The sequence below is a fragment of the Geotrypetes seraphini genome, chromosome 2 (assembly GCF_902459505.1).
Source record: "Geotrypetes seraphini chromosome 2, aGeoSer1.1, whole genome shotgun sequence".
Taxonomy (NCBI): domain Eukaryota; kingdom Metazoa; phylum Chordata; class Amphibia; order Gymnophiona; family Dermophiidae; genus Geotrypetes; species Geotrypetes seraphini.
In genome coordinates this window covers 524,255,554-524,270,500 of record NC_047085.1, presented here as the reverse complement: position 1 = coordinate 524,270,500, position 14,947 = coordinate 524,255,554, and the positions used below count along the sequence as shown (strand labels likewise).

At 43.8% G+C, this 14,947-nt stretch overlaps 1 long non-coding RNA gene across 3 annotated transcripts in view; it reads right to left on the bottom strand.

The window, feature by feature from the left end:
- Nucleotides 1–1,102: 1,102 nt before the first annotated feature.
- LOC117354753 overlaps nt 1,103–14,947 on the bottom strand; it is a 31,543-nt gene continuing 17,698 nt past the window's right edge. For all 3 annotated transcript variants that reach the window (XR_004538238.1, XR_004538237.1, XR_004538236.1), the window contains 3 exons: nt 6,155–6,175; nt 5,827–5,871; nt 1,103–1,292 (listed from right to left, as the gene is read on the bottom strand). This is a non-coding gene — a long non-coding RNA (uncharacterized LOC117354753). The remainder of the gene's footprint in view (nt 1,293–5,826; nt 5,872–6,154; nt 6,176–14,947) is intronic.

Genomic DNA, 14,947 nt, shown 5'->3' with positions numbered 1-14,947 from the left:
TTGTTCTGCATGCAGAGTCTTCTATATATTAGTACTTTAGTTTCTGGTCCTGTATTTGCATAGAGGTTATCTGTGTTCTGCATGTGTGACCAAGGCCAGGTGTTCTGGTAGGAATGAATGTTGAGAAACATACAGTGTGCTTTTGCATAGTTTAATTTTGTGGTTACTCATTATGTATTGTTAATAAGATTATATTGTGTGTGTGTATATATGAAAAATGAATGGAAATAATGGTATTACAATTAGTACTATTATGGGGGCGGAGTCTGAGGCGGAGCTTGCAGGGCCCCAAACAAAAAAGCATTCCGCTGCCTATGCCCTTTATCATTTGGGTTGCTCTTCTTTGAACCTTTTCTAGTGTCACTATATCTTTCTTGAGATAAGGAGACCAGAATTGAACGCAATACTCGAGGTATGATCCCACCTGGAACGATACAGAGGTATTATATCTTTAGTCTTGTTAACCATACATTTTAAAATAATTCCTAGCATTTTGTTTGCTTTTTTGGCTGCCGCCGTATATTGGGCAGAAGGTTTCATCATATTGTCTACAATGATACACTAGGCCAGAATTCCTCCCCTCAAGGGTCACCTGTGGAGTAAAATCTCTTAAGAAAGTCCTTTCAAAATGTTTCAGTCTAGGCCATCCATCTTGAGAGGACGGCTTTATTTACCTGCTTGACTAAACAGTGTCTACTATAACCTTTCATTTAAATCTCTTGTAAATATCTACAGCTGTTTCCCCAATGAAGCAATAAACATAAGTATTTGGGAAGCCCAGTCTGGTGTGTGACATTTTTGCCACCTGGAGAGGGAGGGTGATTTCAAACTCTGGGATCTCCTAAGCAGGATACATGACCCCACTGCCCCTTCCACCGACTCAGGGGGTGGCTACATATTTGAGACAAGAACTTCACCCATTCTCTATTACCCTAGAAACCAGGGTTAAAGGGGGAAACGGGTTCAGCAGTCTGCACAAATTCATGTTTTATTCAGGTTGACCAGCTTTTTTCTCTGTAATCCACACAGAACTTGTGCAATATTGTAATTGTACTTGTGATAACTCATGTCTCAAGAGATGAAGGAAGTAGAACCAGGAATGTGAATGCTTTTACTTTATTGAGGAAGCGAAACAAGGGACAGCAGAATCATGAGACATCTCTACAGAATAATAGGCTTCAAGTGCTAGATGATATGGAAGAAGATCCCTTGTATGGAAGAGAAGAGTACAGAGAGGATTCTACGGTGGCCATTTGGCACATTCCTTTGGCTGATAGCGAGGCCAGGACCTTCTAGAAGAGAGAAAAAGACAAGGAAATACTGAGCAGAGGCAATCTGAGAGAAAAACACAAAATCTTTCTGAATGGATTATCGTGATCAGTATTGAAGTGGGAGTTGCTTCAAGAACACATTGATTAGGTAACATAGTAACATAGTAACATAGTAACATAGTAGATGACGGCAGATAAAGACCCAAATGGTCCATCCAGTCTGCCCAACCTGATTCAATTTAAATTTTTTTTTTTTTCTTTTTAGCTATTTCTGGGCGAGAATCCAAAGCTTTACCCGGTACTGTGCTTGGGTTCCAACTGCCGAAATCTCTGTTAAGACTTACTCCAGCCCATCTACAACCTCCCAGCCATTGAAGCCCTCCCCTGCCCATCCTCCTCCAAACGGCCATACACAGACGCAGACCATACAAGTCTGCCCAGTAACTGGCCTAGTTCAATCTTTAATATTATTTTCTGATTCTAAATCTTCTGTTTAGGTCTGAATGCAGAACTTTTATTTTGGATTACATTATTACTTCCTGCTTTTTCATGCTCTGGGTGTTCATACAGTAGATCTCTAATAAAGACCGGTTTCTTTCCTGCTCTGTACATTACATTACATTGGTGTCTTCTATTCTGCCAATACCTTTCAATTCTAGGCAGTTTACAACAAGGGTTGGCCTGGTAGTATGCGTGGAGGGTCAATCAGGTTTAGATAGATCATTTGATAAATTTCTTGAATAGAAAGGTTTTAAGTTCTTTCCTGAATGTTTTGCAGTTGGGCGTTATAGTTAGCAGATTGGAGAGGAGGCAGTCTAGTTTCGCTGCTCTGGTGGCTAATAGTCCATCGTATATTTTTTTGCTTTGTATACCTTTGATTGGTGGGTAGTAAAGGGTGCATGAATTCTCCTTGGTCTGGATGTATTTTTCCTTATTAGGCGGTTGCTCAGATAGCTTGGTCCGTTTCCATTTAGGGCTTTGAATAGGGTGCAGTAGAATTTGTATTGTATGCTTGCTTGTACTGGAAGCCAGTGTGAATCTCGGAAGGCGGTGGTAATGTGGTCATATTTTTTCATGGAGTAAATCAATCTAAGAGCTGTATTTTGGACTGTTTGTAATTGTTTTAGCATGTTGGTTGGGAATGACAGGTATAGGATGTTACAGTAGTCCATGAGTCCTAGGATTAGCACTTGTACCAAGAGTTTGAATTGTTCATTGTTGAAGTATTTTCGGATTTGCCTTAGGTTGCACATGGTTGCAAATGCCTTCTGGATCGTTTTTGCTGATTTGAAGTTGCATGGTGCAGCCTTTGTCTATCTTTATTCTCAGCAGTTTTAAGCTGGGTTGTATGGGGTATGTGATGGCGTCTAGTTCTAGGTTTGTTATGGTTGTGGTTTTGTTTTTTTCTAGAAGAAATTGATTTTGTCTTGATTCAGCTTTAATTTGTGGTCTCTCATCCATTTTGACACAGTTTCTAGTGCAGTGTATAGTTTGTTCATTGTGTTGGGGTTGGTTTGGTCGAAAGGCAGAAGGATGGTGATGTCATCTGCATAGCTGTATGAAGTTAGGCCTATTTCATGTAAGCATGTGCCAAGTGTGGTTATGTAAAGGTTGAAGAGTGTTGGAGATAGTGGGGAGCCTTGGGGGACTCCGCAGGGGTTGTTCCAGGATTCCAACTCTTCCTTGTTTGCTTTTACTCTGTATTTTCTTGAGCAGAGGAATCCTTCAAACCAATTGTAGACTTTGCCTGGGATTTTTATTGCCTCTAGTGTTTGTAGTAGGATGCTGTGATCTACTAGGTCAAATGCCGCTGTGAGATCGAGTTGTATGAGTAGCATTTTTTTGCCTTTACTTAGGTGTTGTTTGGCTGTGTCTAAGAGGGAGACTAATAGTGTTTCTGTGCTGTAGTTGCCTCTGAAGCCTTATTGTGAGGGGTGGAGTATGTTGTGGTTTTCAAATATTTGGTGAGAAGTTTTGCTACGAGGCCTTCCATTAGTTTGATGTAAAGCGATATGGAGGCTATAGGTCTATAATTGGATGGATGATCTGTTTTTCCCTTTGAGTCTTTCAGGATAGAGGTTATGATGATTTCGGATAGGTCTTGTGGAAACTGGCCCTCTGTTAGCATGTAACTGATCCAGCGCATAAGGTGGGTGCGGAATTTAGTGCTGGCTGCTTTTAACAGTTATGGGGCAGTGGTTGAGGTCACAGGCTACATGATTGCATTTGTTGTAGAGTATTTCTAGGTTGGGCCATTGTAAGTTTGGGAAGTCTGATCAATTTCTGTCTGCTGCGTAGACCTCTTTTTCTATGGGTGGTAGTGAGATTTTGTCGAGATGGTTTGGGTCCCAGTGAAAGTGTTTCTGGCTGTTGAGATTTTGTTTCTTAAGAATTCAGTCAGTTGGTTTGCTGTGGTGGGAGGTGCAGTATTGGTGTCTAGGTAGGGTTTGGTGTCTGTGAGTTCCTTTAGAAGTTTGAAAAGTTTTTTGGTGTCTTGGATTGCTGTGCCTATTTGAATGGTGTAGTATGATTTTATTTACTAGTATGATTTTATCAGAAAATAATATTAAATATTGAACTAGGCCAGTTACTGGGCAGACTTGCACGGTCTGTGTCTGTATATGGCCGTTTGGTGGAGGATAGGCAGGGGAGGGCTTCAATGGCTGGGAGGGTGTAGATGGGCTGGAGTAAGTCTTAACAGAGATTTCGGCAGTTGGAACCCAAGCACAGTACCGGGTAAAGCTTTGGATTCTTGCCCAGAAATAATTAAGAAAAAAAAATAAAAAAATTTTAATTGAATCAGTTTGGGCAGACTGGATGGACCATTCGGGTCTTTATCTGCTGTCATCTACCATGTTACTATGTTACTATATTTTTTTCTTTTAGCTTTTGTTTGTACTGTTTGTTCAGTATTGTCCAGGTTGTTTTTGTGTGTTCTTGGTTGTCTTTTCACCATTCTCTTTCAAGACATCTGCATTGTCGTTTGAGTTGTAGTAGTTCGTTGTCAAACCATTTGTCTGAGCATCTGCAGATTCTGGTTTTTCTTTGTGGTTGAGTCATGTCGTCAAGGATGGCTGTGCTTAGAGTGCACCGATGCTTTAGGAAATCCTTGGGGTTGCCATCTTGGATCATGGTGTCTACTTTATTCCAGAATTTAAGTGGGTCGATCTTGTTGTGTGTTTCGTATGTTAAGCTTTGGTTATTTTGTTTGGTTTTGCCGTGTCCAATTGATTTTGAAGGTGTATCTTTAGTGGTCTGACCAGAGGGTGCGAGACCAAGTTCCATTTGTGGTGTGTATGCTTGTGTGGTGGATGTTTGGGACATGAAGGCAGCTATGTCGATTTGGTGGCCCTTTTCGTGTGTGGTTTGTGGGTCCAGGATTCTGTAGGAAAGGGTTTTGAGGAATGCAAGGAGGTTTTCTGTCTGATTGGAAGATTTGTCTTCTAGGTGCAGGTTAAGATTGCCTAGGATTAGGTTATATGTTGATATGAGGGAGATTCTGAGAATAAATTCTTCAAATTCTGATTTTGCTATGTTCCATATTCCTGGTGTTATGTAGCAAAGTAGGCATATTAAGGTTTCTTTCAGTGTGGGGCTCGATAGTTGGCATGAGAGTAGATTCATGTGTGGGGTGGAGGCTTTGTCCTGTAGGGCTATATTTAGAGTGTTTTTGGCTAGGATGGCTAGTCCTCAGCCTCATTTTTTGTCTCTGCAAACTACTTGTATTTTGTAGCCTTGTGGACACACTTCTGTTATTCTGGGGTCGGCATCTGAGGTAGCCATGTTTCTGTGAGGAAGAGGCATCCTAGTTTTTCTGTTTCTATCCAGTCCCTTATAATCTCAGTTTTGGGCCTAGGGATCTGATGTTCATGTATGCGCATTTTATTGATGTAAATTCTCTTTAATGTTACTTGAAGTTTTTGGGTAGATGAGGTAGTTTGCTTGGGGGGTTGGTTTGTTCCTGGGATGGTTTCGGGAGGCGTTTGTAGGTCTTCTCCCCCAGGTCTGGGGAATCCTGTGGTGCATGCAGGAGGAGCAGTCAACCATGTTTATATGGTATCTCCCTGCTGGGTGGTGGTTTCTATTACTTGTTACTAAAACTGGAATAGGAGAGTTATAGTTTACTTTTGCTTTCCGGATTGTTAGGATCAAGAGTAACAGGATGATGACTGTTCCTGTTTTGAAATCTTCATTTTGTGGAGTTGAGAGGTGTGGGTTGGTTGGTATGTATGTGAGAAAGTTTGGAGTGAGTTGTATTGCTTTTGAGGTTTTTTTTCTAGTATGGGTAGGATTATTTTTTTGTTCTAGGGGGGACTGGAGTGGCGTCGAGCGGTGGAGGGAGGGGCAAGATGGAGGGAACCTTCCTCCTTCCTCTACCTTGTTTCATAGACCAGAGAGAGGAGGGGAATCAGAGGCCAAGATGAATGTTTGAAACAATATACTCCTGAAAGTGATAGAAAACCAGGGAGAAGGGGGTGGCTAAATGATTGGTAATTGCTGTCTTTTACCTATGCTCAAATTGCTAATAAACCTAACAAGAGGAAGTTGGATTTACCAGCAATTATGTTCCATGGGATTTCTTGTTTCTCAGAAGAGCTTTCTGCAAGAAAAAAGAAACAAACCAGGTACAAGGGAAGAAGGAGAGTGAGATTCTAGAGAAAAGCAGCAAAGTCACTTCAAAGGGATCAACCAGAAGAGGCACAAAGATTCTCACAGATATCCACACAGCAACACTCGTACATGCACACACACGCACACGCCAGACACAGAGCTAGACACAGTTGCTACAAAGAGCAAGTTTTGCTGACACACTAACTCCTAAAAAGAAGCGGTTTTGAAATTTACAACAGTTGAGAAGAACAAGAACAAAAGTCTGGACTTACCAATAAATCAGAGATTTTTTTCTAAAGGGAAGAACGATAGCAGAGATTTTAGAGAAGAGCAGTAAAGTCACTGTTCTGTCAGCAAAGGCATCAATCAATGGAGGTGTGCAGACACCTATGAACACGTCTGTGCACACACACACACGCTAACAGATAGTGAATGCAGACAAGAACAGACACATGTACCGGGAGCATAGCCACGGAAGGTCCCAGGCCCACCCAGTTTCACCTAAAGCCCACCCAGAGGCAGTGCACACCAGCTACCAAGGATTACATATCTCTCAGTCCTTTTTCCTCCCTCACCCCTCCATGGTATTTCAGTGAATTATGGGTGTCAGGCCAACCAACACAATGCTGGACCTGTGGGGAGATGGGTGCTGGGTGCTGAAGGGAATAATAATTAATAATAATAATAATTTATTTTTATATATCACCTACCCAGCAGTTCAAAGCAGTTTACACAATAGGTTCTCAGCATACAATATAATAATAACATCATACATAATATAATTCTAAGTAACTAATACAAGCATAAAAATAATGAATAAAAAACCACAAAATAAACTAAAATAGTATAGATAAAAAGATTAAAAGTATATTATAACTACATGATAATATGAAAATCGATAATGTATATTATATTGTTTAAATAAGTGGGTTTTAAGATCTTTTCAAAATTGATAGAAAGTAAGAAATGGAAATTGAAGGGGGAGAGGTGCTGACCCTGCGGGAAAGGTTTGGTCAAGGAATGGAGGTACTCCATCTGTGGGCAGGAGGGCTAGGGATAAGAGAGAGGGGTGCTGAATTGGTGGCGGGGGGACTGGGAGCAAGGAGAGGTGCTAGACCTACAGGGTGACTGGAGGCAAGATCTGCAAGGAATGGCTGGAGAGAAGAGAAAGAAATTATAGAAATGCATAGGGGAGGCCTGTATAAAGGGTCGGGACTGGAGGGAAGGGAGAGAAGTGCTGTTCCATAGGAGGATTTACAGGGAAGCAGTGGCATGCGGAGAGGGCTTTCAGGGGATTCAGTGGGCAGCCTGCTCAACCAGTCAAACTGCATCAAACAAAAAGGAAACCAAAAGGGAAAAAAAGCAGGGCTCTTGGGCTGGGGATTCTCTGAACCCCCTGGTCTGAATTTGATTGGCTGAGCACCATCTGCCTTATGGGTGTGGGGTAAATCTCCTGAAGGCCCTGACCACATGTCACTGCAGGGAAGGGAGAAAGATGCCAGACCAAGGGGTTGAAGAAAGAGGGAGACAACTGATTGACCCACAGTGGCAGAAAGAGCCGGATGCTGAAGGAAGAGAAGAGAGAGAGAATCAGAAGTTGGATGGATGGTGTGGGCGATGCAGAGAGGGGAGAAGATGGACTCAGAGGAAACACAGGTGACATGATAGACACAAGGCAGTGAATCAAAGCTCTATGTATGCTGTATGGGGATGGAGTATGACCACAGAGGGATAATACTTGTCATGATGGGTGTGGGAACATGGAAAGAAAGAGACCATTTTGAACATGGGGACACAGAGAGAAGATACTAGATTTTTTGGGGAGAGCAGGGACTCAGGGAGATGCTGTACATAGGAAGGCATAGGGACAAAAGCATTGATGCTGGACAGAGAAGCTAGAGATAGAGGAGTGAGGATGGATGATACTAGACCAGAGATACTAGACAAGGAACTATAGGAACACAGAGAAGGGAGATGGAGGGTGAACATGGGAAGAGAAGAAATGTCAAATGGACAGGAGATCCTGGTGAGTGAGCTAAGAGACGAAAGAGGGAAGCAGAAATCAGAGACTGGGACCAACTTGATTGGAAAAATAAAATGAACATAGAACAAAAGGTAAAAAAAACCAACTATATATATTTTTTGTGATTAGAATGTGTCAGGTTTTATTGTATTTGTTGCCAGAGTGGTGTTAGACATAGCTGGGACCCCAAAGATCATTACCAGGTTGAGCTGCCTTCAGCTTCCAGTGGTCTTGTGGCTCTTTCTGGCCATGGGGTCAAGGCAATTGCACAAGTTTCATTCCTCTAACACCATGTGCTATCTTTACATTTTTCACAGTCACCTCCTCCTTCACTCTTCTCTGCTTCTGGAAATGACTATGCCTCCTTTGGGGTCAACTTTGGAGATTGTTGTCATAGCCACAGGGTGCTCTCAACCCGGTCTGGTTCTGGCTCCTGGCCCATAAGAATTTCTGCTGCTGGGTCAAACCAGTGGTCCATCGTGCCCAGAAGTCCACGTACGTGACGGCCCCTAGGTCAAAGATCAGTGCTCTAAATTAGCCAAGCCTCACCTACATACTTTCCAGTTGAGCAGAAACTTGTCCAACTTTGTCTTGAATCCCTGGAGGGTGTTTTACACTATGACAGACTCCAGAAGAACGTTCCAGTTTTCTACCACTCTCTGGGTGAAGAAGAACTTCCTTACGTTCATACAGAATATCTATCCCCTTTCAACTTTAGAGAGTGCCCTCTCATTCTCCCTTCCTTGGAGAGGATGAACAACCTGTCTTTATCTACTAAGTCTATTCCCTTCAGTATCTTGAATGTTTCTATCATGTCCCCTCTCAATCTTGTCACCATCTAAAATTAAATATAGTCATTACTGAACTCCTTTTCTTTCCTCCTAAACCCACCTCTCCTCTTCCCCCATTCTCTATATTCTTCCCCCATTCTTATACTCCAGTCTCTTCAGCTTTCAACCTCAGAGGTGATCTTTGACTTGTCGCTCTCCTTCTCCTGGCATATCCAACAGATTGCTAAAACTTGTCATTTCTTTCTCTATAATATTGCTAAAAATTCTTCCTTTTCTTTCAGAGTACGCTGCCAAGACCCTCATCCATGCTCTCTTCACCTCTCATCTGAATTACTGCAATGCACTTCCTGTAGTTCTTCTGCTAAGCCATTTCTCTCCCATTCAATCTGTTGAAAATGCTTCTGCATACCTCATATTCTGTTGGGGTCATTATACCCACATTACTCTTCTCCTTAGGTTGCTTCACTGGCTCTCTGTCCATCTCTGCATACAATTCAAGCTCCCTTTACTGACATCAAGTGTACTCACTCTGCAGTTCCTCAGTATCTCTCCTCTCTTATTACTCCCCATACTCTCCCCAGGAACTCCATTCGTCAGACAAGTCCCTCCTGTTGGTACCCTTCTCCCTTACTGCCAACTCCAATATCCTTCCCTTCTACCTTGCTGTGCTGCATGCCTGGAACAACCTGCCTGCCTCATTACATCAGGATCCATCTTTGACGGTATTCAAATCCAGGCTGAAAGCCCAGTTATTTGAAGCTGTGTTTAAACATAAACATAAATCAATTTCTAGACCACTTAACCAAATAGTTCTAGGCGGTTCATAAAAGATGAACTTAACTATTATCTGAGTGAAAATTTTTTTCCTCTTATTGGTTTTAAAAGTATTTCCCTGTAACTTCATTGAATGTCCCCTAGTCTTTGTAATTTTTGATAGAGTGAAAAACCGATCCACTTGTACCTGTTCTGCTCCACTCAGGATTTTATAGACTTCACTCCTATCTCCCCTCAGCCATCTCTTTTCCAAGCTGAAGAGCCCTAACCGTTTTAGTCTTTCCTCATACGAGAGGAGTTCCATCCCCTTTATAATCTTGGTCGTTCTTCTTTGAACCTTTTCTACTCTGTCACATCCGGGCTCTATAAGGATACCCTGAGCTGATGGGTAGTGGCACGTTGTTCACTTCTGGCGTGGTCCCTTTAGAATTAGGGTATCCTTTCAAGTTGGCTGCCACTGGCAAATGCCTAACCAAGCTTACTTCCAAAGATTTAAAAAAAACCATGGTTGTCAGAATGACCTTGGTTCAAAACACAAGCTTTATTCGGCCACCAGCCACAGGATCATCATGCAACCCAGGTTTCCCTGGTAGCATGAAAATAATACAAACAAAAAGGCAAACGTTTTCACTTCATTTACTGAATCTCACTAATAAGCTTTGGGCTTGCTTGACAAACCATATACAGTCCCCTGTACCAGAGTCCTTCAATCGGGCATATCTCCTGATGCCAGTGCAAAATACAGTCCATTAGCTTTCAATAAAGCTAAGCAGTGCAACCGTTAATAGAAACAGCTTTCCCATGCAGAGCTATAGGAGGAACATTCATAGTAGTGTGTTTTTTAGCAGTGCAATCACTCTCCAGCTGGGCTGGAGCTTCCCAAAGGAAATGGAGCAGGATTACTCTCAGATTCTTAATCTCTGTTTCTAAGTGACATGCAGGCTAATTACCTTACACAGTTGCTATGCTAATCAGTTCCAAGCTGGGCTCTTGCACAGAGTCCTGAAACCAGGGAGCCTTAAGTTTTACCAGGCTAAAACTACAGCCTAGTGTTTGGCTCAGCTGCTCACATTTCATAGAGAGGAGAAAATTGTCACATTTCTTAGAGCTCAGCAAACCAGGCAGAAAAAAAACACCTTTTCACAGTCTCACTGTTAACTCAGCTATCTCCATTTCCTCTGGCCAGCTCTCAACCACAGTGCTATTATCTTCCACCACCATCGGCTCTGGGGAAAAGAATTCTGGAAGTAAGTTACCAGCCAGCTCTTCAGTCATCTCCCAGTCAATGATGTGGAACTGCCCTGCAGAGTCTGAGGCAAGCTCAGCTATGCTACATAGTAACATAGTAACATAGTAGATGACAGCAGATAAAGACCCGAATGGTCCATCCAGTCTGCCCAACCTGATTCAATTTAAATTTTTAAATTTTTTCTTCTTAGCTATTTCTGAGCAAGAATCCAAAGTAGAGGTCTGCACGGGAACGGGTATCGCGGGGATCCCCCGGGTTCCCCCCCTGGCCCACGGGACTCCCACGGGGATGCCCCCTGGCCCACGGGACACCCACGGGGACGCCCCTGGCCCAAGGGACTCCCACGGGGATGAAAACAGCCTACCTAAATTCTGGCGATGCAGGCGTGCAGCTTACAAGTCCGGCGTCGTGTCGGGAAATAGCCATGCTGAGCAGTGAGCTCAGCACGTACACAGATGAAAGCCTTGCTTGCTGATTGGTCCGGCGGCCCCGCCCCGCCGTACCGCCGGACCAATCAGCATGCAAGGCTTTCATCTGTGTACGTGCTGAGCTCACTGCTCAGCAATGCTATTTCCCGCCACGACGCCGGACTTGTAAGCTGCACGCCTGAAAAAGAAATCATCCTGGCCGGGTAGGTGTCATGCTCCGGAGCTTCTACAGCCTTCCTATCTTTAAATAGCTCTGATATTATGACCCCCCCTCATGTTTTATCCTAACCCCACTGTCACCTTTTTCTATCTCCAATATGTAACTTTTAACCTTCCCTCCCTACCTCCCTCACTTTCCAGTTTGTCTTGTAATGTTATTTATGTTCACACAATACTATTAAATTAATTATATATACACTTTTTTGTTATTTTTTCTTTTCTATCCTGTAATCTTATTGTAAACCAGCTAGATATTAATTTGATGGTTGGTATATCAAAATCAATAAACTTGAACTTGAACTTGAACTATCTCCCTCTCCCTTCTACCTGCTTCCGGCCACACCCTCTGCTCCGCGGCTCTCTTCGGCAACTCAGCAGCAGCGATCGACACAAGCTTCTGATGTCGGGGCCTACCCTTTGCGAGTCCCGCTTGTTTCAACTTCCTTTTTCCACAAAGGCGGGACTCGTAGAGGGAAGGCCTCGATGTCGGCAGCTTGTCTTGATCACCGCTGCTGACGAGTTGCTTAAGAGAGCCGCGGAGCAGGGGGGTGTTGCCAGGTGCAGGTAGAAGGGAGAGGGCCAGATGCAGGACTCGTGGGTGAGGGAGGAGAAGAGAGAGAGAGAGAGGAGAGGGAAACAAAAGGAAATATTTCATACTGGGCTGCGCCGGAGTGGAGGGAGGGTGGAAAGATTCTGGCTACCGGGTGCAGTAACAAAGGAAAAGGGGGGAAAGCTGAAAATGGAGATAGTGACACAAAGAAGAGAAAGGGTAAGCAGGACCTACTGAATAAGGATAGAGAAAAAGAGGGGACATGAAGAGGAGGTGAAACAGAGACATAGAAGTAATGCTGAAAAAGTGTGTGGGGGGGAGATAAAGACATTGAAAGGGCAAATGGTGAACATGGCGTAAAGATAAGGACAGAGACAAATGAAGATTCTGAAAAAGTGGTGAGATAGGGATATAGGTGAGATGGACACAAAGAAGGGTGATGCTGGAAAATAGGTGGAATAGTAATTCTGACAGACACAGAAGGGAAATGCTGGATCAAGGAGAGATGGGGCTCAGGCTGGATGGAATGAGGAGAAATGCCTTGTTGGCCCGGAACTTCCACTCCTACGTCAGAATTGACGTCAGGGAGTGGAATGCTGGTCAGCGCGACGCTTCTGCAGGGAAAGCTTGGGACAGCGGTGGCTTGGGGGCTATTCCCCGATGGCGGTGGCAGCAAACCGAGTGGCTTGGGGGAGGGCACGGAGAAAGAAAGAAAGCGGGCAGACAGGGAGACAGAAAGAAGGGGGAACAGGGAGACAGAAAGAAAAAGTTGGGGGAGAGAATGAGGTCTGGAGGAGAGGAAACATACAGGAGGCTGAAAGAAAGGAAGAAAGATTGGATGCACAGTCAGAAGAAGAAAGTGCAACCAGAGACTCATGAAATCACCAAACAGCAAAGGTAGGAAAAATGATTTTATTTTCAATTTAGTGATCAAAATGTGTCTGTTTTGAGAATTTATATCTGCTGTCTATATTTTGCACTATGGCTCCCTTTTACTAAACCGCAATATCGTTTTTTAGCGCAGGGAGCCTATGAGCATTGAGAGCAGCGCGAAGCATTCAGCGTAACTCCCTGTGCTAAAACCTACTATTGTGGTTTAGTAAAAAGGGAGGGGGTGTATTTGTCTATTTTTGTATTTTGTTACCGAGGTGACATTGCATAGAGTCATTTGCCGTGACCTCTTTGAAAAAACCCGGAATATGAATAATTAACATTTTCTCTGCCTTTCATTGTGCTTTGTGTTTTTTTAAAATTTTATTGTTGGTAGATCATTTTGACTTAGTCATTATAAAATAGCTCGCAAGCCCATAAAGTGTGGGCACCCCTGCTCTTACTCTGGGGCACCAGACCTCCCTCACGGCACACACACGGCAAATGGAAGAAAGAGGAGAATTTTTGGTCGTAGGGAGGAAGGTACAGAATGTGATAGGGAAGAAAAAGATGAGAGTGAGAAATGTGGCAAGGGAACAATGGGACAGATTGAAAGGGATGCAAGAGGGAGGAATATTGGACAGTGGTGAAGGGAATGGAGGGAGAGATGTGGCATAGTGTTGGAGAGGGGTGATAGAAGGAGAAATGTTGGACATGGGGCTGGTGGGCAGGCACGAAAGATGAGAAAGAGATAAATGCTGGACCATGGTAGGGGGAACCAATGGACAGCAACAGAAGAATTTACAGAAGATGGGAAAGCGGAAAAAAGAAACTGGGACCAACTTTATGGAAAAATAAGACTCCAGACAACGAAGGTAAAAAACGGAATTTATTGACTAAAATATGTTAGCTTTGAGAAATGTATATGGCAGATGTCTTTGTTTTGTGTTCAAAAGAAAAGGAAATACATTTCTGGTTTTATTTCTACAGTGTTGAAGTACTTGTTGACCCTTGCTGTGACTGGTGGGGATCCCCAAGCACCGCCAGCAGAGGACCTCCTCTAGAGATGGCCAGAACTCCCCTCCACCAAGCGCAGCAGTCGCTGGCAGCATCCATGAGCCACTGAGGTGCCAGCATCTGTGACTCAGGGACGCTACTGCTGCCTGCCAAGCTTGGCAAAGGGGACCCCCGGCCAACTGCAAAGGAAGTCCTCAGCTGACAGTTTGTGGGTTCTCATCAGCTGAGTATTTATATTTTATATTTACATTAGAGGTTCTGGTAGAAACCCATTTACAAAGTATGTATTCTTCCCAATTAATATTTCCAAATTAATAAAGTCTCTTTGCTTATTTGTAAATGGGTCTCTACCAGAGCCTTTAATTCAGTAGCATAATTAAATAAAATAACTATTTCTGAAGTTTATAGGGAAGGATGGTGACGGAGGGGATTCCTCGCGGGGACGGGTGGGACGGAGGGGATTCCTCGCGGGGACGGGTGGGGACGGAGGGGATTCCTCGCGGGGACGGGTGGGGACGGAGGGATTCCTCACGGGGACGGGTGGAGACGGAGGGATTCCTCACGGGGACGGGTGGGGACGGGTGGGATTTTGGCGGGGACGGGTGGGATTTCTGTCCCTGCGCAACTCTCTAATCCAAAGCTCTACCCGATACTGTGCTTGGGTTCCAACTGCGGAAATCTCAGTTAAAACCTACTCCAGCCCATCTACACCCTCCCAGCCATTGAAGCCCTCCCCTGCCCATCCTCCACCAAACGGCCATATACAGACACAGACCGTACAAGTCTGCCCAGTAACTGGCCTAGTTCAATATTTAATATTATTTTCTGATTCTAAATCTTCTGTGTTCATCCCATGCTTCTTTGAACTCAGTTACATTTTTAATCTCCACCACCTCTCTCGGGAGCGCATTCCAGGCATCCACCACCCTCTCCGTAAAGTAGAATTTCCTAACATTGCCCCTGAATCTACCACCCCTCAACCTCAAATTATGTCCTCTGGTTTTACCATTTTCCTTTCTCTGGAAAAGATTTTGTTCTACGTTAATACCCTTTAAGTATTTGAACGTCTGAATCATATCTCCCCTGTCTCTCCTTTCCTCTAGGGTATACATATTCAGGGCTTCCAGTCTCTCCTCATACGTCT